Source organism: Natrix helvetica (genome assembly GCF_964273705.1).
Source record: "Natrix helvetica genome assembly, chromosome: 1".
Classification (NCBI taxonomy): Eukaryota; Metazoa; Chordata; class Lepidosauria; order Squamata; family Natricidae; genus Natrix; species Natrix helvetica.
In genome coordinates, this window is record NC_138548.1 from 354,627,393 (window position 1) to 354,645,567 (window position 18,175).

At 45.2% G+C, this 18,175-nt stretch overlaps 2 protein-coding genes across 4 annotated transcripts in view; both read right to left on the reverse strand.

The window, feature by feature from the left end:
• The window catches only part of LOC309384263 (uncharacterized protein), a 108,335-nt gene that overhangs the window by 79,071 nt on the left and 11,089 nt on the right, over window positions 1-18,175 (reverse strand). The gene's annotated exons all lie outside the window — the stretch shown is intronic.
• Window positions 1-18,175, reverse strand: part of LOC309384265 (uncharacterized protein) — a 104,791-nt gene that overhangs the window by 16,980 nt on the left and 69,636 nt on the right. The window contains exon 1 of one of the 3 annotated variants that reach the window (XM_081937545.1): window positions 3,031-3,137. The exons of 1 other annotated variant lie outside the window; for it this stretch is intronic. The gene's annotated coding sequence lies outside the window, so the exon portion shown is untranslated. Of the gene's footprint in view, window positions 1-3,030; window positions 3,138-18,175 lie in introns of those variants that run through there. One more of the 3 variants, XM_081937547.1, reaches the window with a different exon arrangement.

Sequence of the window (18,175 nt, forward strand, 5' to 3'; positions counted from 1 at the left end):
GAATAGTGTCTAGATCCCCTATTCCCAGATCACTCGTCCACTGGCCAGAGACAAAAACAAGGTCCAGGGTGTGGCCTCCCTCATGAGTAGGGCCCTGAATTAACTGGGTCAGGTCCATGGCTGTCATGGAAGCCATGAACTCCCGAACCCCCTCAGACGCTTCTCCCATCGACGGCAGATTAAAATCCCCCATCACTAAAAGTTTGGGGGTCTCAACCGCCACCGATGAGATCAGCTCAAGGAGTTCGGGCAGGGCCGCTGAAGTATAGCGAGGAGCCAGGTATACTATCAGCAGGCCCAACTGCCTCCCTGGGCCCCATCTCACGACGAGGGACTCACACCCGGATGTCTGCGGCACAGTGAACTCTCTCGGCTCTAAGTCTTCCCGGATAATCACTGCTACCCCACCGCCCCTTCCCTGGGCCCGAGGCTGGTGAAATGCTCGATAACCTGGAGGGCACATTTCCACAAGGGGTAGACCTCCCTCGTGGCCCAACCAGGTCTCGGTTATTCCGGCGAGGTCCGGGTCCCCCTCCAAAATTAGATCGTGGATGAGGGGGGCCTTATTGACAACGGACCTCGCATTGCATAACAGCAGTCTCAGGCCTTGGGTCTGTAGATCCTGACCACCTAGTATGCAGGGGTTGGTACAAACGACCGGGAATGACCAAAAACCCCGGTCTCCCAACCGACTACGTGCTCTTAAACTGTCCTCGCACCTGCCCCTCCCTACGACCGTTGGTATTAAAGTGCCCTGCACAGGAATGCTATCTTCCTTCTCCTCCCCCACTCCGCTCCCTCCTCCTTCGACCACACCTAGATGCCTGGCTCTACCATCCCTCCTGACCTGTTCCCCCCCCTCCTCCCACCCCCCAACCCCAGGATCCCTACAAATTCTTAAAAAATATTTTACTAAAAAACCCCTTAATTTGCGCTTCCTCCACCTCTCAGGGTTAATAAACCCATCCTTAAATATTAATTTTATTGGGTTTTTACAATTGGGGTATTTTAAAGTAGATTTTTAACTGTCTATTGATGTAATTTGTTTCCTCCTCCGTGTATATGTATATGTGTTGTGTATGTATGTACGTTTGGTGTTGTTATGTATTTTATGTTATATGCTCCATTGTACGCCGCCCCGAGTCCTACTTGGAAAGGGAGCGGCTAATAAATCCAAATTTATTATTATTATTATTATTATAAGTGGTTCTAATGTCGGGGGGGAGGTCATTCCAGAGGGTTGGGCCCATCACAGAGAAGGCCCTACTCCTCGGTGTCGCCCGCTGGCATTGCCTAGTGGACGGCACCAGGAGAAGTCCCTCCCTGTGTGAGCGTATTGGCCGCAGGGATGTATGTGGGAGGGTGCGATCCCGCAAGTAACTAGGTCATTATATTTGATTATTCATGTTATAACAGCAGCTAGGATTGCGTTTGCACAGAATTGGAAAAGTGAAGAGATCCCTACAGAGGAGAATGTGATTAAGAAAATATTAGAATGTGCAGAAATGAACATTTTGACACTGGCTATCAAAGAGAAAGAACAAACTGATTATTACACAATTTGGGAATCTTTTTACAGGTGATTACAGAATAGATATATTTTTTGGGAATGTTTACAAGGCCATTTTCAAGCAGAAACAAGGTGCTGCAGATTGTCAGCTGTTTCCTTCTCCAGCACATGGATAAATACACCTGGAAGCACCTACCTACCTACCTACCTACTCTCTCTCTCTCCCTACCTACCTACTGTATTTCTCTCTTTCTCTCTATACCTACCTACCTACTCTCTCTCTCCCTACCTATCTACTGTATTTCTCTCTTTCTGTTTCTCTCTCTCTCTATCCCTCTACCTACACACACTCTCTCCCTACCTACCTACCTACTATCTCTCTCCCTTTATCTACCTACCTACCTAGTCTCTCTCTCCCTACCTATCTACTGTATTTCTCTATCTCTTTCTATTTCTTTCTCTCTATCCCTCTACCTACCTACAAACACATTCTCTCTCCCTCCCTACCTACTGTATTTCTCTCTCTCTCTCTCCCTTTATCTACCTACCTACCTACTCTCTCTCCCTACCTACTGTATTTCTCTCTCTCCCTTTATCTACCTACCTACCCTCTCTCTCTCCCTCCCTACTCTATTTCTCTCTTTCTCTCCCTTTATCTACCTACCTACCCTCTCTCTCCCTATCTACCTACTGTATTTCTCTTTCTCTCTATACCCACCTACCTACCTCCTCTCTCTCCCTACCTATCTACTGTATTTCTCTATCTCTTTCTATTTTTCTCTATCCATCTACCTACTTACCTACCTACCTACACACTCTCCCTCCCTCCCTCCCTCCTCTCTCTCCCTCTTTCTCCCTTTATCTACCTACCTACTCTCTCTCTCTCCCTTGGAGTGGACATCCAAGAAAAGTCACCCCAAGGCCAGACGGTGCAATGGCCAGAGAAATTTAAAAGAAAGAGTTGTATCTCAGGCTCTTCAAGCTTCAGTTAGCATGTTAAATATCAAGATTCATGACAGTGCAGTTAGAAAAAGACTGAACAAGTATGGTTTGTTTGGAAGGGTTGCTCTTCTCTCTAAAAAGGTCATAGCAACATGGCTGAGGTTTGCAAAGTTGCATCTGAACAAATCACAGGACTTCTGGAACACCGTCCTTTGCACAGACCAGACCAAAATGGAGATGTTCGGCTGTAATGCACAGTGCCATATTTGACAAAAATCAAGAACAGCATATCAGTACAAGCAACAATTGGCTGTTCAATCTCTTCTTAAAACCCTCCAGTGATGGGAGCACCCACAACCTCTGGAGGGAAGCCATTCCCAAAGAATCCACCTTCACTTGGAAGAGACTTTTCCAATCTTCCCACCAGGAGGAAAATTGCAGCCACCAGTTTCACAGCCTGCAGCACCAGTGGGCTTAAATTCGGGGAGGGAAGGAACCTTCAGCAGCAGCAGCTGAGATGCTTCAGCCCAGTTGCTTCTCTGCTTCCAGGACTCTCCTCCCACCTGCCCTCCACTCACCTTCCAGCTGCTGCTTCGACCATGGGAAGAGCACAAAAGCCGCTCTGCACACCACTCTCCTCCCATGAGTGACCCGGAAGAGGAAGTTCCCCTGCGCTTCTCTCCTCCTATCCTTTCTAGCAATGGTTTAAAATTCCTTTTTTAAGCGCAAGGAAGGCTTTCTAGGCACAGATGTTGCCTGACCGCCATCTAGCGACAGGAGGTGGAAACACACACATATCCAATCTCCATCCAGGTGTTTGGAAGATGTTTTCAGTGATTACATGGCAGCAGGTCCTTTTTGACTCCTTGAATCTCTCTTTGATCAGTTTCCATCCATTGTTTGTTTTGTTTGTTTTTATTGGATTTAAATGCCACCCTTCTCCCAAAGGACTCAGGGCGGCGTACAACATTAAAAAAAAAAATCCCGAAAGTTAAAAAGAAATTAAATACATATCCAAAAAAAAAAAAAAAAAACCCAATTTATAGGACAATACATTTAAAAATGAATTAAAATTAACAGGCCAGGCCGGCTTGCTGGAAAAGCCAACTTTTTAGGGCACGTCGGAAGGACCAGAGGTCAGGGATTATGCGAAGCTCCGGGGGCAGCTCATTCCAGAGGGAAGGCGCTCCCACAGAGAAGGCTCTCCCCCTGGGGGTCACCAGCCGACACTGCCTGGCCGACAGCACCCTGAGGAGGCCGACTCTGTGGGATTGTACTGGATGGTGGGAGGCTACTGGTGGCAGTAGGTGGTCTCGCAGGTACCCTGGGCCTAAGCCATGGAGCGCTTTAAAGGTCATAATCAATACCTTGAATCGCACCCGGAAAACAACCGGCAACCAGTGCAGGCCGCCTAAAAGGGGTGTAACATGGGAGCACCTAGGTACCCCCATGACAACCCGCGCGGCCGCATTCTAGACCAGCTGAAGTCTCCGGGTGCTCTTCAAGGGCAGACCCATGTAGAGAGTGTTGCAGTAGTCCAGGTATCCTAAAAGGTCCTTAAAAATCCTTAGAATTCGGGCGGGGGAAGGCAAATTTTAATCCCATCAACTGGAGCAGAAGGTTTTTTGTTTGTGAATAGGCAGACCTGGATTTCTTAATGGGCACAAAATCTCTAAAGATACTTTCTGCCTTTGTTAAGATTTTTTTCCCCCTTTATTTCTCCTTTGGGTAAATGTAATATTCTTCCTCTCTTTAATAATCCCCCAAAACATTTCATTCTCGGGGGTTGAGTGGGTTTGTGATTACTTCTCACAAGTACACTGACACATAACCACGCCAACTTACAATACCTGTTGTAGCTGTGGTCATTAAGCAAATCACCATGTTCTGTTCAGTGCAATGTACCATGACTGTGACTTACTGTCAATTTTGTTTGTTGGAAGCCAATTGTGAAGGTTCCAAGTGGCGATTCCATGGCTCCATGACTGAGGGACTCAGCAACTATCGCAATTACAAGCCAGGGCTGCCCCCAAATAACTGTGATGGCCACAGCTTTGAGAAACACTTGTAAGTCTACTTTTTCAGCACCATTGTAAGTGATAAGCGAGGACTGTCTATAAAACTGAACAACCCAAAGGGTGCTCAATAGCTATAATTTAGAAACATTCTAGGTTAAGCACAGTTGTGTCAGGACAATAAATGGATTGTGCACCACTACAAAATCCTATGTTTTGTTTGCTAGGTATGGAAGTTCAAATAAATCACAGAAGACAGCAGTGGCATTATCAGTTCCATATTGTTTCCAAGAAAAGAACATGTCTACGAAATCACAAGTTAACCCTAATATGAAGGAGAACCGGTTTTAAAGCATGTACCACCAAAGGAATGAAACCTCGAGAGTGAAGAGATATGTGATGTAGAAAGTTAGCACAAACTCCTTTCCTAGAATAATGAGGTCTCTCAAATGAGATCATCAAAAAAATTCCAACATCACTGGTTCCGGCTGCGGTTCGCGACGGGCAAGCTTTGCTCGCCCCGCGCACTCCTGGTGGGCTCCCCTTTGATCGGGGGGGCACAGGACACCCTGGAGGGGCTCCTGCCCAGGGGGCGGCATAGTGGGGGATCTCCTGTGTCGGCGGCGGCCGGGGGGGGACCCCGCATCGCCCTAGGCACCGGGAGGCAAGAGGGGAGGCGCCGTGGCATCTTCGCGTTGAGGCAGCCGGATGAAACCTAAGATTCGAAGGACGCAGTTGCTGTGTGGTGAGATGCAGATTCCCCCCGTTCCCTTTGATGACTGAATGAAAATAAACAGACTGTCAGCTATTTGGAAAGATCTTCAATTCGTGGCTGGGAAGTGTGATTGGAGGGAGGGGGATTCCCCCCCCCCTTGGACAAGCGGCTTGAAACTGTTTTGCTCCCTGCCCCCAGAAGAGGAGGGGGGAGCCTTGGAATGGAATCACCCTCGTAGCAAAAAGCAGATTTCCTTTACTGCAATTGTGAAATGATGCGATGATCTGTTTTATTTTGAAAACGGAGCTGGCAGGGCAAGATGGCACACTTCCATTGTCTTTGAAATTTGACTCCACCTACAGAAGTTGCTGGCATTTTGTCTTTGTCTCCGTGGCACTCAGAGAAGTCTCGTGTTACATCTTAACCTGGACTTGGAACAAAGGACTTTATTGCTTTATTACCTAGGTCCCTATTGGTCTGGGCTCCCTGCCTCGTGATCTCTGTCGGCTACCCACCTCCCCAGTTGCTTCTTCTCTGTATTGACATTTTCATCTCTGAGCTTTGATTACCACAATGCCACCCAAAAGACCACTACCGGGGAAGCCGGGATTTGCAAGCTCCGCCCCAACATCCTCAACGTCCAGCCCCAGCGACAACAGACACTAACTTCTTTGTTCCAGCCCAAGCCCTCTGAGGTGGACTTCCAACAGATGTTTGAACAAGTCTTAAAGGGGCAGGAGGAATTAAAAAATCAATTGAAAGAAATGAATGAGCAGATCAGAGAGAATAAAGACCATGTGACCCAAAACTCACAGAGACTGGAACTTTTGGAGGAGGGGACGGCTGAGATGAGAAGAGAGGTGAAGGGAGTGCAGAAAGGAAATCAAGAACTGGAGAACCACCAGATAAAAATGGAATTTGAACGAATGTCCTCCCTTCTTAGGTTCCAAAATGTAATTGAGTCTGATGATGAAAATTTGAGGGATATTATGGCAAATTTATTGGCTGAATTTATTGGAAAAGACAGACAACAGATGGGTTGGGACATGGACCTGGTTTATAGAGTAAATTCAACATATGCTAGAACACACAATGTTCCAAGGGAGGTACACATCAAATTTCTTAGAAAGACCACAAGAGACGAGATTCTGAGTGCACAAAGGGGGCAAACATTAAAATATAAGGATAAAGAAATAGCCATTCTGAAACAGATCCCAAAGAAAGTTAGAGATAAAAGAAAAAAATATTTGATCTTAGCGAATAAATTATACCAGAAAGGGGTGTAGTTTCGATGGCTGTTGCCAGAAGGTATGCTAATATTCTGGGAGGACACGAGAGTTAGAATCAACACGACCACTGAGGCTGAGGCCTTTATGGAAAAAAATAAAGTCCTCCTAGATAAACCTAATGACACTACACCGGACATACAGGACACGGGAGGTGCCGGAGCCCTGCCGGGGGGGGGGGAGAAGAGCAATGTTCCCTCAAATTTTTTTTCGATGTGAGCAGAAAAGTATAGTGTTTGAGCAGCACATTTTCATGCCTGAGCACCTGAATTTTTTTCACAGATGTCACCTAAGACAACAATGAAATCAGTATTATTTGAAACTCAAAGTTATGTTTCTTCAAGGTACACGCTTTATTCAAAGTGTTATATAATATCAGTATCACTTAACAATGCTCCTGCTTAGCAACCAAAATGTTGGCTCAGAAAATCTGGCATTTGAAGCACGCAACTCTTAAAGCTGTCAAGTTACAAGACCCTTGCACCCCTAACCCTTTAGGAAAAAAAACCCAGGGGTCTTCAAACTTGACAGCTTTAAGACTTGTGGACTTCAACTCCCAGAATTCCTCCTCCAGTCATGTTGGCTCAGGAACTCTGGCATTTGAAGCATGCAAGTCTTAAAGCTGTCAAGTTACAAGATCCTTGCACCCCTAATCCTTTAGGGGAAAAAACCCCAAGGGTCTTCAAACCTGACAGCTTTAAGACTTGTGGACTTCAACTCCCAGAATTCCTCCTCCAGTCATGTCGTAGCGACGTCAACTGCGTGGATCTGCTCCATCTTTGCTTTCTTCATCGTGGGCAGGGCTGCTGCTGAAGATGCCGACGAGTTGCCACCAGAATAACTGCTGCTACCTCCTCCTCCTCCTCCAACAGCACCACCAGATTTGCTCCTGAGCTCAGCGCTGGGTTACCCCTGCCCCCTCCTCCTCCTCCACCGTGCTTTTGAGGAGCCATGAAGCTTTTTTTTCCCCTGCTCCCCCCCCGCCTTCCTACTGTCTCCTGCAGCCTCATAGCTCCTCAAAAGCACGACGGAGGAGGAGGAGGGGGCAGGGGTAACCCAGCGCTGAGCTCAGGTGCTCCGAGCGGAGGGGAGGCGCTGCTGCCATGCGCGGAGATGCCGGCTGGAGCTTTGGCGGCTTCATCTCAGCTGCAGCGCCGGGCGGCAAATCCGGCAGTGCTGCCTGTTACAGGAGGAGGAGGAGGAGGTGGCAGCAGTTCTTCCGGTGGCGGTGGGGGCTTTGGGGCTTCACAACTAGCCTCAGTCGCCCCGTGCTCCTCAAAGCAAGTCTGGGGAAGTCCTTTGCGGGCGGCCCGTTCTAGCTGCCTGCAAAGGACCTCCCCAGCTTCCGGAGCCTATGGCAATAGAAATCACTGCGCGGCAGTTGAAAACTGCTGCGCGGTGTTTTCTTGCCACCTGCGTGGCCGCGCAGCCGCGCACCTTAGAGGGAACGTAGAAGAGGCAACATTGAGAAAACTCAGATCACAAAAATGAACTTGAAAATCTGTGTGATATAAAATGATTGAAACTATCTTAAGATAAAAGTTTATTGCTGACAAAATAGTACCAAGTAATAACAAACCAATGTATTAGTAAATGAAAGTTATGAGAATGGGGGGGAGGACCATTTCCTGCATAATGTAACTGTCAAAATTTGTACTTCATCCATTACCCCTTTCCTTGAATATTTTGTTTTAAAAACCAATAAAAAATTTTTTGTTTTTAAAAAAATCCAACATCAAGTTGGTTCCTACCCGTTTTATATCTTTGCAATGTAGTGCACCCACGATATATAAGCAGCAGTTCTGCTTTAGGTCAGGGCTGCTCAGAGGGCTGCCAATGCTTTTGTGGAATCCAGTGTGCAGTGTGTGTCAAGCTTCAAATGGCGTTTTTGCTGTTGCAACGATTATCATTTCTCAGTTTGCCAAAAAGCTATGGGGAGACAGAAGGGGAGATAGAGCAAAGCTCCAGACATCGATGCCAGCCATGGGAACCAAGGACGTTTCGGCAGGTGTTTACCAGAGCCAAAAAAGACTTTCTCACAACAATACTAGAAGTCTCCATTGGACAATGTGACCTGGCCTAATAGCAGGGAGGGAAAACTTGCATTTGCGCGGGAAATAGTCAGATCTGCTTTTGCCCTCATCTTTGCAGATATGATGTATTCATTAAAGCTTTGCTGCTTGCTACCTGTGCATAGAGAAAATCTCCTTGTTGTTATGAGCAATGTGAAAGAGAAATGTTGGACTGGATTACTCTGAGGAATGGACTTCAGGACAGGATCTATTTCCAAGGAAGATTTTATTCTGGTAAACTGAGCAGAGGTAATTTCCAAAGAGGAATGGGTGATGACAATTTCTCAAAAGAAAAAAAAGGTGGAAGGTGCATTATATTATTTTTTCTTTTTTTCGACTCCTTTCCTGCTTCTCTTATCAATGGTTTTTGTTTGTTTTGCATATTTTATTAATTAAAATTTTTAATTCAAAAAAGGAATGTGTATCAAACAACGAGCGGGGCAACTTTTGATACATTTTTGTACGTACATCTGCATTATCAATCTTTTTTCCAACCCTTTGAAATGCCTTTTGGAAACATTTCTCTCAGCATATACAGAGAAATGTCATCTCTTCTTCCCAAGCCCCCCTTTTCTAGCCCTGCTGGGTATGTGATTTTCTCGCTTTGACCTAATGAAAACTTCTGCGTATGCCAAGTTACAGACGCAGAAGACATTTAGCATGGGTGCGCTTGGAAGCATCTCTGGCCAGCACGAATGAAGTTGGCTTCCTTTGAGTCTCTCACCCATTGAAACTCTTCGATCCTAAATCCTTGGCAGCGACCGCTCCAAAAAGATTTTTACAATTTCCACAAAAATAAATACAGGTAATCCTTAGGTTACAAGCCTTCTCTTAGCGAATGTTCAAAGTTACGCAATAAGCCCCCCCCCCCCCCGCATTTACAAACGAATCCCGAAATTATGAATACTGGAGCACCACAGATGTTGTTCAGCCTTACGAAGGACCACAGAGGCTGTGCTATATTCACCCCTATTCTCCCCACCCCCATCCCCATCTGAGTCTTCACAGGCATTTTGCCTGTGGAGAGTGACTTACCTTGCAAAGATCTCTCTGTTGTGCTTTATTTGCCTGCATTCACAGAGGACAGAGGCCTAATGTACCGCGAGATCACGCAAGGTCAGGTGTATGGAGTAATCTCACACTTTAGGCATCTATTCTCTGTGAATTGAGGCGTGGACGTTTGCAAATGGAGGGAAGACTTCAGTCTTTCAGGCCTTCCCTCCATTTGCCGTTTCCTTGCCAAAACCTGCTGGGAGATTGCATTCCTATAGGGCCTCCGCAGCCCTTTCCAAAATGCCTTTGTTCGTCGGCACCAACTGAGGAGTGGGTGTGTCCCTCCGAAGTCCTGTTCCTACAGGCAAAGGTTATATGGCAAAGGGCTGCCAAAGCCTACAGGAACGCATTCCTGAAGTGATTTGCCAATGAGAAAGCAACCCTAAGAAGTCGCGCACAGCCTCTCAGGGCTGCTTTCTCAGCGCCAGATGCCTTGCCAAGCTGATCTGGTGCAAGGAAACAATGAACGTGTGGGCCAAAGCAGGGAGTGATGTCATTCAATTTCTTTTCTTTTTTTTAAACAAAATTTTATTGGTTTTTAAAGAAATAATATAGGAAAAGGGTAAAGGAAAGGTTACAAATTTTGGCAGTTGCAATGTGCGGCAAGAGTCCCCTCCCTCCATACTCATAGAATACAATTACAAAAAATTCAATACTAAATAACAATATATAGTCAGCATGTAAATTCAGTTAATAATTTCGATCAATTTATATCAAGTGGATTTTCTTACTCATTTTTGTGATCTGAGTTTTCTTGGTATTGCCCCTTCTCCCCCCGCTGGCAGAGCTCCGGCCCCTCCCATGTCCTGCATGTCTGTTGTGAGATCATCTGATTTATCTAGGAGTACTTAATTTTTTTCCATAAAGGCCTGCGCCTCTATGGGTGTATTAATTCTAACTCTTGTGTCCTCCCAGAATATTAGCATACCTTCAGGCATCAACCATCTGAACCACACCCCCTTCTGATATAGTTTCTTCGCTAATTGCGAATAGCTTTTTCTTTTCTTCCTCACTTTCTTGGGGATCTGTTTCAGGATGGTTATTTCCCTATCTTGGTATTTCAAAGCTTGCCCCCTTTGTGCACTCAGAATTTCATCTCTTGTGATTTTTCTGAGAAATTTAATGTGTACCTCCCTGGGTACGTTGTGTGTTCTAGCATAGGCTGAGTTCACTCTATAAACCAAATTTAGTTCCCACCCCGATGTCATTCAATTTCTCAGTTGGACTTACAGTGGGACTTTAGAAATGAAATTCAAACCGTTTCTGCACTCATCACTTGGGGCCTCATGTGGACTTTCTTGTGTGCAATAAGGGTGGAATTTTTCCTGAAGCACCATCCACACTCAGGGCACTCAAATGGTTTCTCCCCTGTGTGTATAAGCATATGATTTAGAAGGCTAGTCCTAATACTGAAATCTTTCCCACAGTCTGGACACTCATATGGTTTCTCTCCTGTGTGAGTTCTCTGGTGTATCACCAGGCTGGAACTCTGACTGAAACTTTTTCCGCAATGAGGACATTCAAAGGGTTTCTCTCCTGTGTGAGTCCTCTGGTGTATCACCAGGTTGGAATTCCGACTGAAACTTTTCCCACAATCAGGACATTGAAAGGGTTTCTCTCCTCTGTGAGTCATCTGGTGTCTTACTAGGCTGGAATTCCAACTGAAACTTTTCCCACAATCAGGACATTGAAAAGGTTTCTCTCCTGTGTGAGTCCTCTGGTGTGTAACCAGGCTGGAACGCTGACTGAAACTATTCCCGCAATCAGGACATGCAAACGGTTTCTCCCCTGTGTGAGTCCTCTGGCGTTTCCCCAGGCTGGATTTATCACAGAAACATTTCCCACATTCAGGACATTCAAACAGTTTCTCCTTAGTGTGAGTCCACGTTGCCATACTTGTTAAAGCATTTATTGCATTGGGAGCACTTTTAGGGCTTCTGTCCTGTGTGGGTCCTTCCATGAAACAAAACGGAGTTGTTGTGACCAAAGGTCACATTCAGAATATTTGTATGGCTTTTCTCCAGTCTGAATCCTCTCATGCATAATCAACTGTGATTTGCAAGTTGTATCTTTCCCACAACAGGCACGTCTATGGAGCTTTTCCACAACCAATATTCTTAGGTGGTCAAAAATATGGATGGTCCCTTATTTGGTGGTATTTTGTTTCAAGCCTTTTTCCTCCTCCGAGAGCACGGACTGCCACACTGTCTGCTCTACGTGATTTTCCAATTGTCCTTTTCCTCCCCAGTAACTTCCAGATATTTCCCTCTTTTGCTGGATGGAAAAATAATCTCCCTTGACTTTTCATGTAAGGTATGCTTAAATTTCACACTCTACTTTTCCCAGCTAGAAATCTCTTCTTGGTTTTCTCTAGTTTCTTTCTCACCTGCTGAGGAAGTTGTAGAATTGGGTGGCTCTCTGAAGGAAATGAAAAATATTTTGATTTCTGGACCGATTTGTTTTCCTTTTCAATGTGGCTTGTTATCCTCAGTTGTCCAGAGTGCTCCTATTGCCATCTTCTTTGTCTATAAGATTCAAATAAAAGTGTATCTTTAATTGTGCATAACATGGTTGCAGAAGATGAGGAAAAGAAGAAAAATGTTTACATTACAATGAAACATGATGAAATTCACTTGTTGATTGGGTCAATCACAAATTCTTAGCAGTGCAAAGGGTTGTTTTCAAGTACAGTCCAGCGGAAAAAAAAAATTACAACCTCTTTGATTTCTATGGTTTTACTTATCCGGACATAAAAAATATCATCGCAACAGAACAGAACAGGAATTGGAAGGGGACCTTGGAGGTCTTCTAATCCAACTGCTGTTCAAGCAGGAGACCCAATACCCGGAGTGTGAAACTGGCGGCCTTTCCTCTTTATTCTCCTTTCTTCTTCCTTCCTCTCCTTCCTTCTTTTTCCTTCCTTGCTCTCTTCCCCTCTTTTTCTTGGTCTTTCCTGTCCCTTCTTGGATGCTCACATGCAAAAGGGAAAACATTTCTCAATGTCTCCTCGCCTTGTGTGATCAAGTGCCACTTTTGCTAGTAGTTTGTGACCACTTAAAAGACTGAAAACAAACTACCTTATGCTTGTTTATCCCATGCCTGCAGTCCGTGGAGGTGTCCGCACTACAGTACAGCAAAGCTGTCAAAATGATGGCTCTAATAGTTGATTAGAACGCCTGTTTTTATTGTGCAACAGCTTTAGCATTTAAGAACAGAGATAAGTTAGTTGCTTTTCTACTAATACATAAACATTAAAAGGGCTTTCCCGTAGGGACCCCTGCCATGGTCTAATTCAGATTGGAAATATAGCAAAGGAAAATAATTTCCCCCACTTGCTTTGTCTTGTTTCCCCTACTGGATATAGCTGCTTGCAACACACAAGGATGGGAAACTTTCTTAAGAGCTCACAATTCAAGAATACCAAGGTGCAGATGAGGTATCTCAGGGTGGGGAAGGCCATTGGGGGGGGGTGCGTAGTGATAGAACAGGCCCTCGAGGCCTCTCCTGTCCACTTGCTTCTCCCTCCTTTCCTGCCACAAGGACTCACTTACCTTGCAAACACCTGTCTCCTCTGTTTCTTTGCCTCTGAGGAAGGGAGAGGAGATTTGGCTCGGAAATGCTTTTCATGCTGAGAATGGACGCTCCTGAATGCTATAATATCATGCAGATTCAGGCACCCATCCTCTTTTGCAGAGTCAGGGACCCAGAAACTTTCATTCTCGGCGCGAAAAGGGTTTGCTAATCTCCTGCTAGTCTCCCCACCCCAAACTACTTTCCACTTAACTACTTAATGAGACCTTGTTGGGATGTTTGCATGCAAATGGGACAAGAAAGACAGAGAGACAGAGAGACAGGGAGCACAGTGTGTGTGTGTGTGTGTTTTTTTAATGGGAGAAAGAGCGATCTTCTGCCAGGACACCCAAGTTGCTGGCAGTGAGGCAAGGTGGAGAGTAAACACGGAGCTTCCCCCCCAATCCTTGCACCAGCTTAACTGGGTGCCCCGCCAGCAAGGCACTGAAGCGCTGCGACTTCTGCCGCAGCAAGACAAGAGAGAGAGAGAGAGAGAGAGAGAGAGAGAGAATGGGGGCTCTCCAAACTCTGTTTGTGTGTGTGTATGAGAGAGAGCGCGTGATCCCTGCTTTAGTCGGGGCATTCAAGTTGCTGGCAGCGGCAGACGGGGGGAGGCAGGAGCCACCTGAGCAGCTGTTTTTCTCCTTGTTCTCCTCCCCACTCAAGCAGTGGCAGGCTCTGTGGGACAGCAGGGCCTCTCATTTCTCCCCCTGCACGGCGAACACTAGCTTCAGTCAGGGCATTCAAGCTGCTGCTGGCGGTAGCCATGATTGCCCCCTTCCCAGCCAGCCAGCACTGCAAGACCTGCTCCCTCCTTGCCCAGCCAGCACAAAGCATCACCGTTCTTCTCCTTCTCATCGTCCTCCCCGCTCATGCAGCAGCAGGGTCCGTGGGACGTGGTCTCATTCCTGCCCCGGCGCAGCGAACTCCGGTGGGCTGGACGCGGGTGTGAAGGGCCTGGCCCCGCAGTGCTTCCTTGCTCATTTGAAGGCTTCATTCAGCCTTCAAACAGTAAGGCTGACCCATGTAAGTGAGCAGTGCATCAAGGGCATGGATGACATTGGTTACTGCACCCGTCTGATTCCGATTCCACGGCTTGCCTTACTGTTTGACAGGGAGTTTGTCTTACACCATGTGCCATGGAGCCCGCTGCCGCTTGGGCGGGGAGGACGACAAGGGACCTCAAGAGAATTGTGCATAAAAAAACACCCACAAACCTTAATGAACTGAAGCAATGTTGTAAAGAAGAGAGGGCCAAAAGTCTTCCACAACACTTCAAGAGACTGATAAAGTCACACAGAAAAGAATTACTTCTAGTTGCTGCTGCTAAAGTTGGTTCTACAAATTATTGAGTCATACATTTTTCACACATGACTTCTCCGTTTTGGCTTTCTTTTATAAAATAAATGATGACCTGATGTAATATGTCATGTGTTGTTGTTCATCTACGGTTGTATTTACCTACTTTTAAGAACTTCTAAGGACCAATTGATTTTTACTACGTCCTGATAACGTAAAATCATAGAAGTCAAGGAGAGTATACTTTCTTTTTCACATGACTCATGATAGATTATACGTTTGCAGACAAATGCACTCAGAGAGAAATAAAAATGCACACATCTACAATAGGGAGATAATCCATGTCTTTCAAGCCTGAAAAAATAATTAAAATTGTTACAGTCAAACCTTATGCACTAATGTTAATCAGGAACCTGATGAATTTGATGATTGCTCATGTTTTGAGATGGCAAGGCTGAAGTTCAGGCCTCAACAGGCTTCTGGGGCCATGGAAACTTTCATTGGAAAGTTTGTATTCAGATAAATAAAAGCATTGTCTTCTTAACAGACACACTTGGACTCTGTCTTTTATTTTACTGAGCCACACTTGTCAATCTGCATGACACTAACTTTACAGATGTGGGGTGTCTAATGGATGAAATGATGCCAAAAGCCTCTGCAAGATTTGAAGCAACAGCTGAAGCCATGAGCTCAAAGTAAGGGGAGTAAATACTTTCCACAACCCCTTTGGTGAAATCCCAATTGAAGTAGTCCTCATTTACTGACTGCAGTTGGGCCTGGAATCTGTGTCACTAAGCGACCCAACCATGAAGCATGATGTCACAGGACAGAGCCAAGTTACATCTGTACCTTTAATGTATTTTAATATGTATGTATTTTTTATGTCTCTAAGCCCCCCATGGCTATGTCATGGTTGGTGGCCAATAAATTTAAAAATGAATACAATTGAATAATAAAAACATTCAAAACGTTCAATTTTTTAAAAAAGTGCTGGGTTAAGCACATTGTGAATACAGGGATGGGGGCACCAATAGGAAACACGGTGCTTGTTAGTTAGAAATGGAAGTAAAACAAAACAACCCAGAAGAGAGCAGAGGAACATCAGTCCAGAAAACATCAGGTCCGTAACAGAATAATTGAGCTGGGAGGGATCTTGGAGGTCTTCTAGTCCATCCCTTGTCCAGGCAGGAGACCCTATTCCATCCTGATCAAATGGCTGTCCAATCTCCTCTTAAAGCCCTCCAGTGATGGGAGCACCCACAACCTCTGGAGGGAAGCCATTCCCAAAGAATCCACCTTCACTTGGAAGAGACTTTTCCAATCTTCCCACCAGGAGGAAAATTGCAGCCACCAGTTTCACAGCCTGCAGCACCAGTGGGCTTAAATTCGGGGAGGGAAGGAACCTGCAGCAGCTGAGATGCTTCAGCCCAGTTGCTTCTCTGCTTCCAGGACTCTCCTCCCACTTGCCCTCCACTCACCTTCCAGCTGCTGCTTCGACCATGGGAAGAGCACAAAAGACGCTCTGCGCACCACTCTCCTCCCATGAGTCATCCGGAAGAGGAAGTTCCCCTGCGCTTCTCCTCTCCTCCCATCCTTTCTAGCAATAAAGTACTCAGTGGTTTAAAAACTCCTTTTTTAAGCTCAAGCACGGATGTCACTACTGAATTGATGCCTTTCTAGGCACAGATGTTGCCTGACCGCCCTCAAGCGATAGGAGGTGGAAAAACATGCTTGCCCAATCTCCACCAAGGCGTTTTGGAAGATGTTTTAGTGATTATATAGCAGCAGGTCTTTTTCGACTCCTAGCAACCGACCTTTGCAACTGAGCCCCGTGAAGTAGTGACACGTGACGCTACTTAGCTTCGTTTTTAGTGCCTTTGGGTCAGTCTGTAATGTCTGGCCTTGCAGTTTCCCTGGCAAGGGTTTTTGGAGTGGTTTCTCCCTTTTCTTGCTTCCTAAACTTGAGAGGACTGGCTAAAGTTCAACAGATGGTTTTGCTCTTCAGGTGGGACTGGAACTGAGTGTTTCTCTGTCTCTAACCTAGTTTCTTCACCCCTACACCATTTTTTCTATATAGTGTTTCACTTTTCTTTTTTAGAACTGCTATTCTAATAGAAAATCCTTCATAAAAGGCATTGCATTACATTCTTGATTACATTATCTTTTCATTGATATATAATTTTATGGTATTCCCCCCCCTCCCAAAAAAAGTGTTATTAGCCATCAAACCTCAAAAATACACTTTTCCCAAAAGGTTTCCACAATTTTGGCCACTACTGTATGTTGTGATCTACTTTATCAAATGCTTTACTGAAATCTAAGTATAGGATATCCACAGCATTTCGCTGGTCCACTAATTAGTCATTTTGTCAAACAAATAAGCTTTGTTTGGCATAATGTTTTAAATCAACCCTACTGGTTGCTGGTTATAATTTTGTTTCCTTCTAGGTGTTCACAGATTTGTTGTCTGGATATGTTTTCTAAGATGTTACCAGGTATTAATGTCAGGCTGATCTGTCTGTAATGTCCTGGATTTGGTGTTTTTTTTTTTTTTGAAGATGGGAATTCCATCAGCACTTTTCTAGTCCTCAGTTACAGATAGTCCTGAACTTACAACCGCAATTGAGTCCAAAGTTTATGTGGTTAAGTGAGAAACTTGTTAAATGAGTTTTGTCCCATTTTACAACTTTTTTTTGCCACATTTGTTAAGTGAATAATTGCAGTTCTTAAATTAGTAACACGGTTGAAATAGAAAGAAGGACTAGGGGAGACACGATAGCATTGTTCCAATATCTCAGGGGTTGCCACAAAGAAGAGGGAGTCAAACTATTCTCCAAAGCACCTGAGGGTAGAACAAGAAGCAATGGGTGGAAACTAATCAAGGAGAGAAGCAACTTAGAACTGAGGAGAAACTTCCTGACAGTTAGAACAATTAATCAGTGGAACAGAAAATGCCTCCAGAAGTTGTGAATGCCCCAACACTGGAAGTCTTTAAGAAGATGTTGGATAGCCATTTGCCTGAAACGGTATAGGGTTTCCTACCTAGGCAGGGGGTTGGACTAGAAAACCTCCAAGGTCCCTTCCAACTCTGCTATTGTATTGTATTGATTATAACATGGTCGTTAAGTGACTCTGGCTTCCCCATTGACTTTCAGTTAATTTGCGCTTTGCCTCTGACCCTGTTTCCCCCTCCCTCCAATATGTATCATCAGTCACATTCCCCAACAAAGCAATTTCATGGGTTGTAAAAGTCACTCCCTCTGGCTGCTGTGGGTTTCCCTGGATACAACCTCGGTATATCAGTTTGAATGTGCCTTGTTTTGACTGAGATGCCACCTCCTTGAAGCAGCTGTGAAGTACTGCTAACTCCCGTGGAGATTGGGAAAGCTGTTCAGAACAATTCTTCCTTCTAGTGAGTTTTAGGCTTTGCAAAAATGCAAATAGAAAGAATCTCTCCTATCTAGATGTCGTTTGGAACCAAGGAGAATGGATGTTTCCAGTTATTCTTCCATGTTTCATTATTCTACTAGTCGGTTGGATACCCGTGCTTTGCTATGGAAATGGAACAGCAATAGGTAGCATTCTTTACCATCACCCTCCATTATCCTGTAGCTGTAAAAGGCAGCAACAGACACGGTCTTCTTGAGAGGAACTTTGGTGTTTGGGTCACACAGGTATATTGAGGTAGTAGCCATCTTCTCCACGGCAGAACA